The 21,183-nt window shown below is 39.1% G+C and overlaps 1 protein-coding gene across 1 annotated transcript in view; it reads left to right on the top strand.

The window, feature by feature from the left end:
• Nucleotides 1–21,183, top strand: part of Tk (Tachykinin) — a 1,255,732-nt gene that overhangs the window by 308,759 nt on the left and 925,790 nt on the right. The gene's annotated exons all lie outside the window — the stretch shown is intronic.

Genomic DNA, 21,183 nt, shown 5'->3' with positions numbered 1-21,183 from the left:
AAAGGAATAACATACAACCCAAGACGATAACCTTATTTGCTTTACGTACCTCTACCTAATTTAAAGGTTTCCGGAGACAATGAGGTGCCGGAATTTATCCCCTTAGGAGTTCTTTTACATGCCACTAAATCTACCGACACGAGGCTGACGTATTTGAGCACCTTCGAATACTACCGGACTAAGCCAGGATCGAACCTGCCAAGATGGGTTCAGAAGGCCAGCGTCTCGACCATCTGATCCACCCGGCCTGGCCAACCCGAGAAGAAACTTAAGAATTGACAGCCAAAAAACCCGGCGCTTTAATGGTGTGTAGCCTCCAAAGAGTCTTCTGAATTGACGCCGTATAGCAGACCAACGTGTCTGTGATGATGGAGCCCTACCTATCAATTCTAATGCTGAAGATGGCGCGCGCGCGCACACGCACACCTACAGTCCCCAAGCTGTTGGAATTAATCAATGAAGGTTAAAAACCCCAACGCATCCGGGAATCGAACCAGAGACTCACTGGGCCGAAGGCCAACACGCTAACCATTTGCCCATGGAGCCGGACAATTTGGGTACTGTGCACAGACTATAAACCATGAATATACACGGCAGTATGATAACGGGGTCTGAGATAAATCCTACCAACATTCCCACATATAATAGAATGCTTCTGCTCGTAAGCAACGAAACCGTGGCGCCATTCATTTCACCACCCTTTAAATATCAGATATTTGCTACTTAAAAATTGCATTACAATAACGATTTGTACATAGGAATTTGTCTATGAAATTTTAACTTATCTATGTAATGAAATGACGTATGGCTTTTAGTACCGGGAGTGTCCCAGGACAAGTTCGGCTCGCCAGATGCAGGTCTTTCGATTTGACTCCCGTAGGCGACCTGCGCATCATGATGAGGATGAAATGGTGATGAAGACGACACATACACCTTGCCCCCGCGCCAGCGAAATTTACCAATGATGGTTAAAATTCCAGACCCTGTAGGGAATCGAACCCGGGACCCCTGTGACCAAAGGCCAGCACGCTAACCATTTAGCCATGGAGCCGGACACCAACTGAATTAATTGCCGCATAGTAGAAGGTTTTAAAGAAGTATGCAAACGATGACTTCTAGCAGTGTTTCTAGAAGGCTTTACCAACATTGGGATGTGTGTGTAGTTCCCAGGGGTGTTATTTTAAATGTACTGTATTTCTGCACCAGTGTTTAAAAATATTCACGGCATGTGAGCTACGCGTGAAATCCCCGAACTCCTTGATTCTACCATGTAAATTTTCTTTGTTTATTCTTTGATGGAGAGCATCTGCTATTAAATATTTGCTAGCAATTCATACTACACCAATGTGAATACAGTTGGATGGTGAAGGATTTAGGATAAGATTCAATGTTCTACTCATCATCTCAAGCAATACGTACTCTGGAAGAAGTTGCTGTGATAAATCAATGGGACCGAGAACGATACTCTTCTTCATAGCTTCGTATTTTTTTTTATCTAGTGGTCATAAATACCCTCGTATTTCACGTTTAACCTCTTGTGACGGAAATGTTTATCTGCCATTCATTTCAAGTTCCTTTAAATATCAGATATTTGCTACTTAAATATGCATATAACTTATTACCATGTAGTGCATATTACTGTAATATCAATTAATATTAATACAGATTCTTACAAAGGATTTTGAGGAGTAAATGAGAACTCATCTTTGATCTGTACAGTCTTACCTTTGAACTATGTCAAGTAGTTACAATAAATCTTCAAATCATTACACATGCAATAACCGTCTTAATATTCTCATTTTGACCCAGGCTACAACATCGGTCTCATTATACGTGGATCTAGTTTCTTCATTTACGGGAATTAAATAACTAATCATCCAATTAAAACTGAGGTAATGATGATTGTTCTCATGACAATGTTTATTTCAATAATGTAAGCTAGGAGCATAAAGGGGCCATTTTTGTCAAGTTATTAAAATGAAGCATTTCTCTCATTTAGTCCCACTGTTGTTCCCCATATATTTTCACTGAATTTTCTTCCAGTGATCAGTAAATAATATTTGTTCATACTTACTAAAGATAAAAGAGGAGACAATGTGATTCAGACATCTTATGTAGAGAAAGCCATTTATACTATATTTACAGGTCAACAAGCATAACCTGTCTTCATTATCTTCCATTTTTGGATTATGTCAAATCATAACCATATTTATCATAATGGTAAATTAGTTACCAGCTATATGTCACCGAATTAAAACTAAAACATCAATCATTTAATTATAACATCATTTTCAGTGGCACTACGGAGCTACAGAAATGATTATATGGGAAATTTGTACTCCACTTTTGAAAAAAAGGATTGGTACGACAGTCATTTGGTTCAAAAATATATCCCAACAGTTCTCCATCACCATTCATGACAATGAGAAAATAAATATAAATTTCAATCATCTATGATTCAAACGAGGCCTACCAAATTTTGAAACACAGTTGTCTAGACATTCCGGGACAAATAGGGTAAATGCTCATTTATGGAAAAAGGAATTAAATACTGGAATAATTTACCTAGGGAGATTTTCCATAGATTTCCAACTCCATTGAAATCATTTAAGATAAGATTAATTAAGCAACCGATAGGGAATCTGCCACCAACTGATGGTTGATTGATTGATTGACACATTGTAAATGAACACGTACATACGTTGGACCACTTAGTGAATTCTAATCTCCGTTATTTCATGAGAATGTAAGCCTATATTTTCCTCCAGTGAATACTTCAGCCACATAAAAATATGTTAATTGTTTTCTCTCTTTAATTGCAACCGAATATCCTTAAATACATTATACTGTAATGGAAACATATCCTTACAGTATGGTACGATATCATACTATACATTACAGTATAAAAAAGGTCGGAATAAAGAGCATCGCTTGTCAGACCAGTTATAGTTAGATTAAGCCCAACGTTGATTATATCATCACTTAATGAGCAAAACCCACAGTGCTTTCCCAATCCATAATTATCCTCAAGACTGATCACGCCTCCCAGCCAAGTATGGATATACAGTCCATCAAAACAATTTTCATTGTGTTCATTTTCCTATGCTAGATGTGTAAAGGAAAGTTAACATTAAATGCATTATACTGTAGGAACGTGTAAATATTTCATGCAAATATACAATCACGTAGTACAGCGCGGTAAAGTTCATTTTCCTTTACACACTATTATAGGGAAACGAACACAGCGAAAATTGTACTAATGGACCGCATATCCGTAGCCTGTGTGGCTGGGAGGAGTGACCAGTCGTAAGGAAAATCGGCGATATATCTATTAGATATTAGCGAGAATAAATCTATGGCCGTATAACTGAAACTCTTGTGACTTTACTGTAGATTAAATATCATCAGAAAACGCTCGGTATGATATTTAAACATTTTCAAGTTTTCAGTGATTGGTTACTGAGTCTCATCTTTAACACTACAATTCGGAGGAAAAAAATAATGTATGAAGTTTCAGCAGGAATCGGAGGACATTACAACCTTTCTACTAGAAAAACCAACCAACATGAGGACAAACAAGAGACAAGAAAACATACAAGAAAAGAAGGTACCAGGAATCAAAAAATAAACAAGAAAATTTAGAAACGAATCCAGGGAACAAACGAACTAACAAATAAACCAATAAGGAAACAAGAACCGACCTCGATAGCTGCATTCGCTTAAGTGCGGCCAGTATCCAGTATTCGGGAGATAGTAGGTTCGAACCCCACTGTCGGCAGCCCTGAAAATGGTTTTCCGTGGTTTCCCATTTTCACACCAGGCAAATGCTGGGGCTGAACCTTAATTAAGGCCTTCCTTCCCACTCCCAGCCCTTTCCTATCCCATGGTCGCCGTAAGACCTATCTGTGTCGGTGCGACGTTAAACAACTAGCCAAAAAAAAAAAAGGAAACAAGGAAGGAAACTGAAAATTATATCATTCTAAAACAAGGAAATAAATAACAAACTAACTAACAAATAAACCAATAAACCAAATAGGAAGTAAACAAACTAAAACGTGGCAGATAGAGCTCATTAAGGGCCTTGTCCTGCCAATATGACTGCTGTCGAACCAAATGGCATGCAAATGCTGGAGTGATGACATCCTCAGACCTATTGCTTGGTCTTCTTGGCCAAGTGCGCTGCCTCGCATATCAGACACGAAACTAAATTATCCCTGTTCATGCCCACAGTTCCTTGGACGACCCAAGAGTGAAATCCAGGCAAAAGATCCGCACACTACACCTTCCCCACTCTACAAGAGTAATCAAATGATTTAGGATTGAAACGTGACAATAAGTCGTATCAAAGCATCTGTGAATGAAGTACATCTATAATTTTTGCCATTGCAATTGTAAAGTACAAGAATTTCATTCTTACATTTCAGAAAGTGCAGAAAATGAGTAGAAATAGGAAGTTACGGCCCATGTTCTGTTCACGTACGGAGGAGTAAGGATTGTGCTGATGTGCTTTAAGGTAATGTAAATTTACGAGGAGTTATATCAATTTGCCCACAGTTGTTTCGAGTAATGGTTATATCAGCCTGGAATGGTAGCAATTATTTCTCTTAGCGAGTTCCTTTACAAGCTTAAGTTAATTGAATAATGAAATTAAGTACCTTTAATGGACATTTTGTCTTCAATGGCAGATAACACGCGTGATTAATTACGCTCAACACGTTTAATACTGTTAACTGAAATTCTCTTTAAAATTGAAATAGTTGTAATGTACGTTTGGTATAAAAAATACATGGGTTCTTCTGAAATTGTTCAATTGTGAATCAGATATTCATAACAATATGCAGTAGAGATTATTGCATTTGGTACATTTGGATTATTCCAGTCCACCAACCATCATGACAACCAGAGATGCTTTTTTAGGATCTGACTGATAATAGATACAGTGAACAGGGTTACGAATAGCCGAATTAGTATTGGGTGGAGGAAGTTCTACATCGTCCACATGAACTTTCAAAACGTTTTATTATCTAGGTAGCAGTATAATTTCGCACTAACTCTGTTGAAAATATTATTGACTAAACTTGCGATCAAATACACTTACGTTTTTCGGCGAAGTGCCTCAATTTTGCCCGATAGGAAATCGTTTACGTGACTCTAAACTTACTTACACCAAGGTAGCTTATTCCAAATGTCACCGGACTGAACCTAGATCGAACCCACATACCTGGACTCAGAAGGCCAGTGCTTCTACCGTCTGAGCCTCTCAGCCCGGCACAATAACTCTGGTTTTGGTAATAGTAAAATTTTAAAGAATTAGAGAAGGAAACAGCCACGGTCTTAAGTAAGGCACAGACTCCGTACTTACCTCTTGTGTAGCAAATGGGAAACCGGCCCTCTGGTGTAAGGGTAGCGTGCCTGCTTCTCGCCCTGAGGCCCCGTGTTCTATTCCCGTGCAGGTCAGGGATTTTTCTCTTGACCTGAGGGCTGGTTAGAGGTCCACTCAACCTACGTGATTATAATTGAGGAGCTATCTGACCGCGAGATGGTGGCCCCGGTCTCGAAAGCCCAGAATAACGGCCTAGAGGATGTGTCGTGCTGACCACACGACCCCTCGTAACCTGCAGGCCTTCGGGCTGAGCAGCAGTCAATGGGCAGGCCAAAGCCCTTTCAAGGGCGTTATGTGCCGTGGGGTTTGTAGCAAATGGGAAACGATGGAAATCTATCTTAGAGCTGCCCACGATGGGGTTCGTAGTCATGATATTCCAAATGCAAGCTCACAGTTTGAATTATACGAGGGTCGTACTATATTGTTTCACACTATTTTTTGTACGTCCGGGTATAGTTCACATTTCAATTTTAAAGGTGGTGATGTATAACTAGTGTCTTGTTCCACCGCTTGGTAGCAGCACACGCACAGGAGCCAACGAATGCACTCGTCATAGCCATTTCATTACAACACTGTCAGCGGAGGAGCAGACAACATGGAAAGCAACTGTTGGGGACAGCGCTATACGACTTGGTTCCTATGGAAATAAGGCGTGACCACTGCAGAAATTCAACGGCGCTTGGTGGCAGTCTGTGGAGAACATGCGCCGTCACGGAAAACAGTTTACAACTGGGTAGAATGTTGCAAAACAGGGCGCACATTGGTTGACAAGGGAACCAGTTCTGGAAGGAATGTGGCAGTGTCAACACCAGCCAACATTGCCCGGGTCGAACAGGCCATCCAAGGAAACAAATGCATCACATTTACGGAAACGGAGGCAGCCAAGGAAATTAGCCGAAACATCGTGCAGAGGATCGTGCACTGCCACTTACAGTTGGGGAAGGTGTCATCCTAGTGGGTGCCTAGACTCTTGTCTGCAGACGAAAACAGAGGGGTGTGGACGTGTGCAGAGATCTTTTTCAACGCCATGATCAAATCCAGCCGAATTCATGGCTAGACTTGTGACTGGTGATGAGACATGGCTGACACCGCTGCCATTGATCAATGGGATTCGCGGTGCTGCCACGCCCACAATACTCTTCCGACTTGGCACCACGTGATTATCACCTGTTCGGGAACATGACGAAACCCCTGCGTGGTCGCCCTCTTGCGGATTTTGCAGAAATGGACACAGCCGTCAAGACATCAGTACGCAGCACTCCGAAAGAATGATTTCAGAAAGGTCTGGAGAGACTGACACATCGATAGCAAAAGTGCATACAGTTATAAGGAGATTATGTTGAGAAGGTGGACGTAACAACTTATGTGTTATGTACTTCATTTGGGTAGAAATAAATAAAGTGTAACACAATACAGTACGCACTTCGTAGTTCAAAATGCGCTTCCCTTTAATACGTTCATTGAATGCATTTCGTATCTATTGCTTACAGATCCAATGGTCGTATACAAAACAGCCTCCAGATACAACGCAGGGCATTAGGTTCATGATGAAGGGAAGTCAGCGAGAGAAAAATATTATTGTCAGTAGGTTATTTTAGTGATGCTGATGATAATGATGATGTTTGCTGTTTAAAGGCGACTAACAATTAGGTCATCGGCCCGGCTACTTTAGTAGCATTTGGACCATGGAAATGCATTCTTCTTCTTCTCACTCTCACAACTTTCGTTTAAAACCGAACTCGGCCAACTATGGACTACATAGTCCCCAAGGCTATCTGGTCAATCTTCTTCCTCTTCTTCTTCTTATTATTATTATTATTCCCTTCCCAGAATCTCTTCATTCTTTCACTTCTGACATCTCTCTGCTGCCGGCATATTATCAATTTAAGTCCAACATTTTGCTGGTTTCCCTTTCGAATGTCTTGATGATATCAGTTCGGCTTCTCAACGCCTTGCTGTTGTTCATCACATCCATCTTAATTTCAATTTCCTCTGCATCCCTTTTGACCTCTTCCACCCACTTCGTTGTAGTTATTAATCCTATCATGTAATCAAGATCTTCTTAATCAATCAGTTCTCGTCCATTCTCATCAGATGTCTATACAATTTCAACCTTCGTTTCCACATAGAGACAGTTGTATTTTCAGTGTGACTGCAAAGGTCCCAGTTCTTTCTTTTCTTCCTTATCACATCAGTATCTCACAGTGGATCTAGAAATTTTCTCAAGATTTTACTTTCATGTTATTCCATATCCTGTAGTTTCCTATTCTTATTCACTGACATGCAGTCCGAGCCATACACACCCTCTTGTTTTATTCTGTGCTGTAGTGTCTGATTTTAGTCTCGCAAGATATTTTTGTATTGTTGTATCTCTTCTGCGTTAGCCTGTAGGTCAGTTACAGTTTTCTAGCTCTAGCCTTATTTGCTTCTTTATCCATCCCACTATTTTGTATACATTCCCCATATATTTGAACTTCTGAGTTCTTTTGATGTCTCCATGTTTCACTACCACGTCTCTGTCTCTCATTGGTGTCCGTATCCTGTGTACTCTGTCTTCTCATAAGGGACGTTAATACCGGTTTTCTCAGCGACTTCATGAAGACTAGCCAGCATTTTTGGGCATCTTCTCATTTACTGGATAAGATGGCAAGACCATAAGCAAAAGATACACATTTAACTTCTAGATTCCGTCCTTTCCTCCCATGATGTATTCCCTTTATTAATTCCACTTCCAAACCAGGTGTTGATGATTTTCTTCAGAACGATGTTAAAGAGGATTGGTACTAGACCGTCTCCATGTGTGACTCTTGTCTTTATTTTTTATTATTATTATCATTAACTTTTTATATTTGCCAGTGGTGTAAGTTCGCAATAATCCTGAAAGAAATGCGGTGACGATAGCAAAGGAAAATGCCAGGATGGGAATGGAAGCAGCCATGACGTTAATGAAGGTACAGCCTTAGTATTTGTATGGTGTATAAATGGGAAACCACGCAAAAACATCTTGAGGGCGTTCGAATCCACTATCAGCCGACTGCAAATTTATAGCTACGCGGTCCGTACTGCGTAGCCAACTTGCTCGGCATTATTATTGTTATTGTGTTCATTGTTTTTGTACTATTAGTGCCACCTTCGTAGATTTAGGTCGGGTCAGTAGAGCATCCAGACTCACTTTGAGATGTGGCTGAAGATTTACGAGCTAACACCCCTCTTTCGCAACGAGCTGGTCTTGTTGAAAATCCCATCAGAACTCAGGGCGATCACACGATGAAGACAGTCACCGACAATTTACCATGATCCCAACACTACAGGCATGTAATCGCTGATTTTTTTTTTTTTTTTTTGCATAAGACCAAATAGCTATATAAACAATGCTTCAGTAGTACCCGTAGCGTGCAAAAATGAATGGGGTCCTTCAGTTTAAATTATCGTACAGTTATATTTATTTATTTATTTATTTATTTATTTATTTATTTATTTATTTATTTATTTATTTATTTATTTATTTATTTATTTATTTATTTATTTATTTATTTATTTATTTACAAAATACAAGATACATTTAAACTGAACACTTCTTACTTCTGCCAATATAAGGATTAACAAATAAAAACTTTAATAAAAAATATCACAAATATAACAAACGAGTAACAAAATCAGGCACACACTGTACAAACGACAAATTCCATGGCTGGATGGTCAGCGTTGAGGCCTTAGGTTCATAGGGTCCCAGGTTCGATTCCCGGTCGGGTCGAGGATCTTAATCGCGTCTGCTTAATTCTTTTAGCTCGGGGTCTGGGTGTTTGTGTTTGTCCGAGCACTTTACTCTTCATATTCAGACAACACACACACACTACCAACCACCACAGAAACACGCAATAGTGATTACATTCCTACACATAGGGTTGGTGTCAGGATGCATCTGTGACCTCGCAAATGTGGGGAAAAGCGACAGAAGAAGAAGAGAAAGAAGAATATGAAGACTCCACAAACGACAAGTTTCGAATCTATAACCACGAGAATGTTCATGACTATAGTCGATGTGTTGTAAATCAGGATAGCGGCGAATCACTTCATATTAAATTATGCTGAAATGTGGATTTACTTGATGAAATGTCAAGCTTATGTCCCATGTTGTTATTTTTAAACAGGGTTGGGAGATGGATTTGAATTTGAAAATGTCGTTGGATGATTTTGTGCAGAGTATGAGGCACGAAGGTAAGAATCTAGTGAGCAAAACAGTTGACGGAGAGAAAACAGTGAAAATAAGACATTTGGACCAGATACATCGATATATCCCGTGAAGGAAAATCCATTCAGCTTCCTATCACCTGGTATGTAGTGGGGACATATTCATCGCCCTTGACGCAATACACTGCATTAAGCTAGGAGTTAAAACTCATCTTTTCTTAGGTCTACTTGAAAGAGAATCAATTATAAAATTCCACCAAACTTCCATTATGAATGCCTAAATATATCATGGTAAGTACCACTAATAAAAGTATAAGTGGCATATACATTTTATGACAAAAATATACAAGAACCTTACCATAAAAACAGGGAACGTTCTAGAAACATTCGAGTCACTGGGCCAGTACAGTCTCTTAATAGAGAATTAAAAACCCGCATGTACAAATATCTCCATAAAAACTTCAATTTTATCAACATTTTTGCTAAGATTATGTTCTTCATCGTTAACTTACATTTCCCATTGGTGTTATGAAATGGCGAATGGCTTTTATTGCCGGGAGTGTCGAGGACATGTTCGGCTCGCCAGGCGCAGGTCTTTGGATTTGACGGCCGTAGGCGAGCTGCGCGTCTTGATAAGGATGAAATGATGACGAAGAGAATATATACACCCAGCCCCCGTGCCAGCGAAATTAACCAATGGTGGTCAAAATTCCCGACCCTGCTGGGAGTCGAACTCGGGAGCTCTGTGACCGAAGGCCAGCACGCTAACCATTTAGCCATGGAGCCGGACATATACTCGTAATATGATAAATATATAAAAGATTAATTCTGTGAGCATTTACATAAAGCCTACGTACCTTATTATTCCGAAGATGACCATATGTAAAGCACAAAGAAAAAAACCACAGTGACATGCTTACCGGACAGTGGTTTACATAATTATGCATCACCAAAAAGTTATAACTGCAAATAATGACACTCGTGGAATTTCAGAGAACGTCAGCATTATCCATGGCCATTTTACAGGACGTTCTCAATATACAATTCAAGTTTATATCGAGATAAGCTCATAAAATTAGAATAGAATGAAAGTTGAACTTCATTGTTTCACTGTCTTGAGAAAGATGAATACCTTCTTCGTAGACTTGCATCCATGCTTGGAGTTGCAGTTCCTTGAGATGCTACTCTATCTGACTCTTTAATATTGGAGAGGGGAGAGGCAGGCCGTTGTCCAGTGTGGGAAGGAGAAGTTCAAAAGAGGCTTGAAGGGGGAATAACACTAAGTTTACAATTTCCCTCTGTCGTAAGCTGAGCAACCGAGATTACTCCGCGATTTGGCATTCACCCCCGAGGCGAACAAGCGACGATTGCGAGCCGAGTTAAGATGTTATAATTGAGATATGACGCAATTATAGGGCGAGTTATTGCGAGCAGGTTGCGGGCAGGGGCGAAGTACACTCGGCACAAAAAGTATTTCTTCTCACATTCCTCACCACGACGAGGCAAAAACACATCGATTAATCTTGCATTGCGTGCCTTATTTGGAAGCGAACGCACGGAATTAACTTCAATTCCCGTTAGTTTGCTCACTCAAACGATCAAGTGCATGTTATACCTGAATTGAATTACCATATGTTCAGCTGGCCTTTCATTTCTTTTATACAAGAACAAGGCATTTGCCGATTCCTACAGAAAAAAATATGAATTGTTGTTGTTGCCCATAATCTAGAGATGATATAAATGTGCTATAATATGCTGTAAATATGCTATAAATATATGCTATAAATAAAGTAATGGCAATATTGATAGGATGCAATATTTAATGAACTAACAAGTACAATTGCATTACATGCCTGTAATGTAGTTACCCGCGAAGTCTATTACACTTTGCCAAACGTCAGGAAGCCGTTGATGCCCATTGGCAAGACGTTCTCTGTTGACGACAGCAACGGATCGCCGTACTGCGCGGAGTACAGATGACACGTCAGGAAGTCGGTGGCCTCAGATGGCTTCCTCCAACTTCGGAAACAGGTCAAAGTCCCAAGGAGCCATGTCTGGTAAGTACGGAGTGTGTTCCGAGACCTCCCAATGCCACCCTTGCAAGAAGAGCCTGACATTGTTTGCGACATATAATGTGCGTTGCCACGCAACACTATAGGGCGATAGTCTCGAAATAAACGTGGACTGCTATATGTTCTACATGAAGGATTAATTCTCTAAAAGGGAATTTTGAAGCGGACAAATACAGCAAATGAAAGGGAATCCTTACAACAATCCATGTCAGAAGTGGTTTTGTAAATGATATAGGCCTATTTTTACAGGATATAGCTGTTTTTATGTTACAAATACTTTTCTAGACAAAATATAACGTGAACTATCCAATATGGATTTATTTACATTAAATTAATCTCGGAGGTGAAAGGTATAAGTCATTTTTCAAAATCTATGTTTTTATATTTTCTTTCTTTCTTAACCTGCTTACCCTCCAGGGTTGGTTATTCCCTCGGATTCATCGAGGGATCCCACCTCTACCACCTCAAGGGCAGTGTCCTGCAGCGTGAAACATTGGGTCGGGGGATACAACTGGGGAGTATGATCAGTACCTCACCCAGGTGGCCTCACCTCTATGCTGAACAGGGGCCTTGGTGGGGGATGGGATGATAGGAAGGGATGGACAAGGAAGGGGGAAGGAAGCGACCGTGGCCTTAAGTTAGGTACCATCCCGGCATTTGCCTGGAGGAAAAGTGGGAAACCACGGAAAACCACTTCTAGGGTGGCTGAGGCGGGAATGGAACCTACTTCTAGTTAGTTGACCTCCCGAGGCTGAGTGGACCACGTTCCAGGCCTCGTACCACTTTTCAAATTTCGTGGCAGAGCCGGGAATCAAACCCGGTCCTCCGGGGATGGCAGCCAATCACACTAACCACTACACCACGGAGGTGGACTTTTTTATTTTTATAAATTATAATTGGCCTCTCACTAACAAAAATATTACCCTGTAGCTGCGTCACAATATAGAACTTTACTATAGTCTGTTTATCAAGTCCTGTTAGAGTAATTAATGTTTATCTCTCTCCTGCAAAGTAATGCTTTCCAACTCCAGCCGATTCTATTATGCCAAAATATCTTGAGGAGCATGCAGGTTTAAAAAAAAAGCAAAACACGTCGGGAAAAAATAGCGTCTTAGACACTTAAAATTAAGTCACGGCCTGAACTGCTAGTCCTATTAAAATTAGAGACCATCAAATCAACTTAGAATTCAATTTGGTACACAAAGGGTATTTTTTCCTAACTCGGAAAATTTTCAAGAATTTTCTTTTTCTTTTTTGGCGCATGCTTTACCTCGTAAAACTAAAATATAGAGTAAACGTTTCGTCTGATCAAAGAAGAAACATGCAAAGAGGAATATGTATTTACTTTCTCGTAAAATATGCCTATGCACTTTCTTCGTACCTCTAATGATTTCCCCAGAATATAGCACTTTCACCGTTGTAAAGGAGCAATTGAGCAGAGCACTCACTCGTCGGGAGCGGTACTGTTTCATAGTTGCGGGCATAAATCACTATTTGTAAACATAGTGGTGCATGTCAAATGATTTTCACTCTCTGAGAGAAAGTTCGAGGTAGTGAACCAAGCTGGGACCCTTAAAAGATATTACACAGTCGAATTTGTTAGAAGAGCAGGTTCTGGAAAATGTAATATTCCCTGGCTATGGCCTTGTATAAGATAATGTATATACAGGCCGAGGAGACAGGTGAAATTAGACAGAGATGTTGACCAAGCGTAAGATTTTATTGAACTGTTCACTATTGCTACAAACAGTGCTTTAGTCTGTTTTCAAACCGGGCAGAGCAACTAGAAATAAGATGGGAAAAGCTGTTCTAAACCTTGTTTATTCTGAACATTTTAACTATCCATAACAATAGTAATAAATGTTTACAAGTCTTGAATAAGGAAATCTTGTATGTAGAAATGTGTACGACCCACTATGAGAGTGGAAAGTGGGGACTCCAGAGGGTTCAATTATCATTCACCTCTCACAACAGGCAGAGGATGCAATTGATGTGTTCGATCGCCCCAATTCAAGGGAGATACCAATTGAAAAGAAGCACGATGAACATAGATACCTGGTACATACATACGTCATTTTCATCATTGATTGTTATGTATTTCAGTGGTTTTCCTTTTGCTATTTGTTTTACGCCACATCGGTACAGCCAGGTCACATGGTGACAGTGGGATAGGAAAGAGCTAGGATCGTGAAGGAAACGACACTTACCTGGTGTGAAATTGGTAACCACAGTAAACCATCTTCAGGGCTACCGTCAGCGGGCTTCGAACCCATTTATAACGAATGCCATCTCACAGTACGTGACCCAAACCGTGTGGCCAACTTGCTAGGTTTCCAGTGTTTTGTCCATGTGCCTTTGCGCATGAATTAAGTGCCTTCACTGCCATCTTTCAATGGCGTCTTTTACTTCGACATGCCATACATTGAAATTAGTAATTATTTCGTCCCTCTGAGGATCTATGGTGCAGTGTTGGTGTCAGGATTGGAAGATTGCTGATTCAAAGCCAGAGAGTTTGTCAGATGTTTCAAAGGCAGAAAGAAGCCCATTTGATTCTCCTTGCAGCATGACGTCAGAGTGAAAGAGATCTCTGGTGACATCATTTATATATTAAAACTCGGCTACAGGTCGCCCAACAAGGTTCAGTTTTCTCTGCCATTGGGTAGGGTTGAAACTTAAGAGCAGAAAATATAAGTAACGTAAAATCAAAATGCCTACGCTGAGGTCATAAATCATTATTAATAACAGAATCTAATCATTGTCTCTTAGGTTTCTCCATCATCCCCCCAGGGTTGAGTACATTTTTCTCCTAAGCAACCTATTTTCCTCCTATTGACACGTCCGCTGATTGTACCAGCAATAGTTCTCACTCATCACAGACAGTTAGAAGCAATATTCACCCCAGTATCTATTTTGCTTGTTGTTTTAAGGGGCCTAACATCGAAGGTCATCGGCCCAGTAACTATTTTAAAGGCGGCATGTTATACAAGCTGACTAGTTCACGTTTTGACTATAAACACGAATGTCATACAAATTCTATACCATGAAACTTAGTGTCAGTATTTGAAGTGTTATTTATTTAGTATAATGGCTCCTACCAAAATTTCAACTTACACTCAGCTCTAGATAAAATATTCCGCTGTCCAGTTTGCAATAGTTGATTTCATTCGGATTGGAGACCTAGTATACCTAGGACACAATGGATCTCGGGATCCGCACGTGCAGCCGTTTAGAAGACTGAGAATCATCTCTTCATGCTTCGCTTCATCAAACTGCAGTAATTTATTCCATTTCATTTCGTGTTCAGATATGGACTACCTATTAACCCAGAGATCTTATCTGTACTATGTGACATGATAAATTAGACCCAGTCTACAAACGTACACTTAACAAATATCAGTGCCGCATATATCCATCCATCTACCTATCTATCTAATCTCTCTATCTATCTATCTATCTATCTATCCAGCTATCTAGCTAGCTAGCTATGACTCTTTTTTATCTTTAGAGGGACACATGGAATTACTTCACCATGATAAATTTATTGTTTCTTTAGCTATCTACAACGATTCTTCCCAGTTCATTCCGTGAGTCTAAATGTGTTAGGATTTTGATAGTTCGATGGCTGCTTTTAGCTTTTTAGATGTTAGCATATCACAAGAAAAATTGATCTAATGGACTGCATATCCATATGTTGGCTCGGGAGATACGAAATTTGCTCGCGCAGCGATGACATCCAAGGATTTAAAAATTACATACGTAAGAAATCCTGCCATATTTATATGCATTCAAAATATTTCGATATAAAATGGGACCAATGCACATGCCTGGAATACGACTTCATATATTCAGAAATATTCGCTGACCATATAATTCTACGAAAGAAAGTGGTTATGACAAAGTATTGAACCCGAGTGACTTAGGCCCATAGTCAGTCATGATTTGATCGGTAAAATAATATGATACATTTATTGAAATACAGAGGAGTGTATTTGAAAATATTTCGTTTATGTAATGTTGAAATCAGAGCGAAGGAAGGACGACAGACTGGAGCCTGACGGATTAGCTCAACACGACAACTTTTAGCTACTTCACAGCAGGGAATATCATTAGTTGGCGTACAAGGAAATACAGAGTCCACAAATAAGTCTTGGTCAGAAAGAGGAAGGGGGAGAATCATACAAAGAAAACTCACCACATGAGTAAGACCTTGGGATATTTTTGGTAGGACGGAAATTCCATGACCTCATGGAAAATTACAGCGGCTGAGTGTACGTTCGCTAGCCTAAGTTCGAGCAGGTGGAGATTTAAATCACGTGACCGCTTGCCGGCCAATAGTAAAAATTTGATGGGAGACTCAGTGATACCATCTTAAGGAATGATGGATGAGATATTTTCGTAACTACAAAAGTATTCAGTAATAAATTAATATGAGTACGCGGATGAATGTAATGAATTTATTAGGGGTCATGCATGGAAAAATAATCAATACTTATTGGCAAATTAATTAAATTGAAGGCTGGATTTCTTGGAAACCGGACAGCTTGAATCTCATTGGCTGAAAGGAGACCACGTTGTCAGGGACGCTTACAAAGGCGCGAAATGTGAGGAGCTAAATCCATCCATATCTCCTAAATCTGTGATCACCTGGAGTTCATATTTTATCCAGCAGATATGCTAGCGGAGTGGATTAATTTGATGTAAATTTTAACTTCCAATTCGGAGTGCAAGTACCGATATTAAAAATCCACCCCCTCCCTAAGGGGCATGACGTCAACGAATCCGCGGGAAAAAGGCTTCATCAATATATACGGAGCTGAATTGACGGTCGCCAGCACACTTGTCTTGAATCGTTGGAGCTGAATTGACGGTCGCCAGCACACGTGAATTGAATATCGGGAGCTGAACTGTTGGTCGCCGGTAACTTAGAATTCTACGGACGTACAGTCATTTAATGGCGCGAGCATCCGCCAGTGTTTGTAAAGTGTGATCGCGCTCAAGCAACATGTTAAATCTGGAAATAGTTAACGTAGGATAGTGTTTGTTATTTATGAATAATCAGTGACGTAAAGTAATTACCCTGCAAGAGAGTAGTATAAAATATATCACCATAAGTACGTACATAATAGACTGTGTGACGAACAGTACTTTAAGGAAGTAGTAGCCTGTACTTAGCTATACCGAACCGATGTAATGAACACGTCAAGAATGCCGTATAAATCGGGCGTATCGCGACGGGCGAAATAGTTGACACCTCGTCGTACGTGTCCAGGTCCATTGTGCGGTAGGTGGACGAAGATTAAATAGTGTAAATATATTAAATTCTTGGGTCTAGGATAGAAATTTGTTGTATCCAAATTAAAGTATACAGTGTTAACGTAGTAAATGGTGAAGGTTTGTGGTAATCAAGATATGAGTGTAAAATAATAATGTGCCAGGAAATCTTTTGTGAAACTACGCCATCAAGGATGGAGGAGTAAAACGCAGAGAGGGGCTGGATGAAGCCTCTCGTCTGCAAAGCTGCAATGGAATACCGATAACTAAGATGAGTACTAAACTGTAAAATATATTTGGGAAATGTTATCGTGATGGGAAAAATGGGAATAATTTGATTATACTTGGTTACCTTCTGTAACAAGATGGGTCGCTTAACGACCCCATCCTAAATTTGTAGCACGGACAGTAGTAAATCATAATAATGTAAATAATCGGGTCTTTTATGTATTCAGTTTGTTGGAGATGTAAATTTGTATATATAGTGTAGTACGTTAAGTCATGCATGCATTCATATTTTCTTTGTAGTCGATAATTTTCTTTACATTTGATTTTGATTATGCTAGTTAAATAAGACCCGATATGTGCTTTTATGTTTTGTCATTTTAACGAGCCATTTAATGACATGGAAGGAAAATCCAGCTTCGCCATACCAAGTGTGTTTTGTTGAAATTAATATGGTCATATTTTCAAAGTGAAGTTGTTAAATTTGTGAGGTGCGATTAATATAATATTTCCAAGTAAATCATATCTGGAGTGATTAGTGCCAGAATAAATCGAGTTTGTAAAAGGGGTTATGCGTTAAACATAATAAGAGTGGACTACCGACTTACAGGCGAAATTATTATTTTTTTTAATATTAATAATAATAATAAATAAATAATATAACTATTTTTTTTTGAAGAAGATATTTCTTTTTTAAATATGATTTGGAGATAATAATAATTTATGTGGTCAAGTGTTGAGTTTATTGGGAATCATTTAATGACGGGATGTCGTTTTTTTTTATTTGGAATTAAAGTGCGTGATAACTTAATTTGATCGATTAATAATATTGAAATGTAGATCGGTGTTAATAATCCGTACATGTTAATGAACGTGTGGTTTAAATTACGGTCCAAAAATTTTTTTACGTATAAATGTCGCGTTTTGAAGTTGCGATTCATTAGCCGGAACATGTAGTGCTAATATTACGAGACCATGATTGTCAAATTTTGGTAAATATAATTTCAAGATGTTACGATTATTTGTGGAGAATGAACTAAAGCATAGATCCGAATGAGATAGAAAATGTGAAAGAATTTGCAGTCAGATAATAAAAGGTCGTACGATGTCCGAAATGAATAAATAAGTCAGTTGATAATTCTGTGAGGAATAAATAAATGAATCGAGGAATATTGAGATAGAGAGGAAAATAAATTCCGTACGAGAGACACTTAGGATATTGATATGAGTGTAAAATGTACGGGCAGTGTCACAGAGAAATACTGAGTTACGCAGAGGGTAGAATTCGAACCCGTGACAGCATGTACGAAATAAATAGACTGCACAGTTATTCGTTGAGATACAAGGGATCTAAGGATAATGAGAGTTCAGATTCCACAGAAATGGTCGTATATTGTATTCATTGTAATAACGAGTGAGGACAATCATGATGTCGTGATAATAATAATAATAAATATTGCAGATAAAGGATTGGACCGCCTTAATTAAATGAGCGTTGATAAGGATGTTAAACGGGAATCTAAATGATAATATGCAACCGATAATAATAATAACAATGTAAGGACGATGTTAAATCACCGCGGTCGGATTAATAATAATTGTCATAATAATAACTGTAACGATGTCGTTGGTTGATCAGTGAATTAATTTGTAATTGCGACCGATATCTTAATATATATGTTTTGGCGCAAGTGACCGGTTCATTAATGATAATAACCTTTTTAAGTGACGTGAATAATAATAATATCTTGGGTCACCTATTCATTAATAATAATAATAACCACGAGAGGGATATAATAATAATAATAATAATAATAATAATAATTTCGAGGATGATAATATCGTGAATTAAATTATTTGGTGACAACGTCCCTCTATTCGTATGTTGAAAAATGAGAATGATAATATTAGAGTGTTTTGGTATCTTTTTATTGTACGGTTTCCGTATGGGACGATGTGACAGTCATACTTGCGTGTTTGTTTACTTCGCTCGCGATGCGAGGGGGGTCACTGGCACGGTATTTCCCACCGCTTCTCGTTATCTCATCTGTGTCAGTAGTCTACTGAGGCTAACTGGTGACAATTCAGATCACATGTAAATAAAATGTAAATGCTAATTCATTGGTATGGTACCAGCTGGATATCGTAAGATAGGAACTGTCCGTGGAATCCAGTTTTCGCACTTCACGAGAAACATTACCCAGTCCGAGTACCGGTCTCGGAAAAATGTATATAGCCGGAGTACATCATCTTAGTTAAATCGGGAAGCCGACCGTAACATGGGTTATGCTCGGGCTCCCGATAGAAGGAAGCTATATCCTTGAGTAACGGTTCGATTCAAATGGAATCGATCCGTAAATTATACCTCCAAAATGTCATTTTATTTCAGAAGCAACGCAGCAAGATATTGATACCACTTGCGGTATGGCAAGTGATTTATATATGTGACATGTGTGTAAATTCAAATATTGTTGCCACGTGTATCAAAGTTTTATACGTCAAATGGCGTAATAAACCGCTCCTTCTGGCAAATTATTTCAAAGGAAACCACTCTCATAATCTTTTTATTGTAGTTAGATGATGCCCTTTTTAAAGTAACAGTCACTTCCTAGTCCTATCATGGAGTCCTTAAATTCAAGTTACAATCGAGCTTTCCCCCTTTTAATATTAAGTTGCTCCGTTCATCCCCGTGTTCTATTATGCCGTTATATTTATATTTGATGATTTAAATAATGAACCGACACCCCTGAGATAAATGCTAGTCTGGGACTCGGGAGGTGGACGGGTGCAAAATGGCTGGCCCAAAGTGGGGCTTTAAGAACGGCAAAGTATTGCTTGAAGAACGGCAGAGAGGCAAATTTTATTGCTAATCAATTTTTATATTTTTATACTTTTTTTCAAAATTTTATATTTTTAAATTTTTGATTTTATTAATTGATGACCGCATCACGGTCAAGTGTGTGTTCACTTGTAACGTAGTATCATGCTAGAGTAAGGTTAGTTTCGAACGGAGCTAGATTTGGCTAGTTATTAATATAATCCATTGCTAATCTCTTCAAGTTTGGCAATGATTCAAAATTCAATAAGCTCGAAGATTTGATGTTTCTCTTTTCCCATATGAAATTTAATATTATTTTGGTAATTCAGGACTCCATTTAAATGTCATTGGACATGAGATGAATATTATAAACAGCTGTTTAGGAAGGCTTGAAATGGTAAAAATATTACTGAGCACCAGTTCAAGTTATTAGTTAAAAAGAGGTTGAGATGGTATAAATTAAAATTAACGTATTTCAGGGCAGGAGATTTCCAACTTCATCGTTGTTTTTAATGTTGTTGTTGTTGTTATATTGGAGCGGTTTATTGTGAAATCTTAGGCGCAAGCCAGCATTCAAGTTGAATGACCTGCAAATGTAAACAAGTTTTATAGTCAAAATTTTTTTGTTAAATGAAAGTTAGTGTAGGGGTATAATGTCATAGGATAGGGCCTAGACCCAATAGCGTATTCCTTCGTGTGCAGCAAGGCGAGAGGCCGATCGGCCCTTTTGCTTTCTCAAGAAAAGTTATAATGTCTGACGACGGTGGGGAGCAATCCCAGGACATATTGGTAGAAGGACAGGGAGAGGTGAAAGCTCTCACGTTAGAGGACTTAATGCAAGCGTTGGCTTTGAATAATGTTGCAATGGAACGTAGGTTCGATCAAGTACAGGCTAATAGTGTTTCATTAGAAAATAAAGTTGATCAAATGCAGGCCGATAATGTTTCAGCTAAACATGAACTTGCAGAACAAATGAAGGTTAATAGTGTTTCATTAGAAAACAAAATAGACCAAGTACAGGCTGCGTGCGAAGTTAATAAAACAGAACTCAAGGCACAAATAGATGCAGTTCAGGCCGCGAGCGTAGCGATGGGACAGGAACTTAGGGACAAATTAACTCAAGTCCAGGAAGCATGTCACTTCGCGAAAGACGAATTAAAAGTGCACATGGATGCGTACATTACCATCGTTAATGAAAAGGTTGACCGCGTTAGAGATGAGGC

Source organism: Anabrus simplex, chromosome 2 (genome assembly GCF_040414725.1).
Source record: "Anabrus simplex isolate iqAnaSimp1 chromosome 2, ASM4041472v1, whole genome shotgun sequence".
NCBI classification, from domain to species: Eukaryota; Metazoa; Arthropoda; class Insecta; order Orthoptera; family Tettigoniidae; genus Anabrus; species Anabrus simplex.
This window is presented reverse-complemented; position numbering and strand designations above follow the sequence as displayed.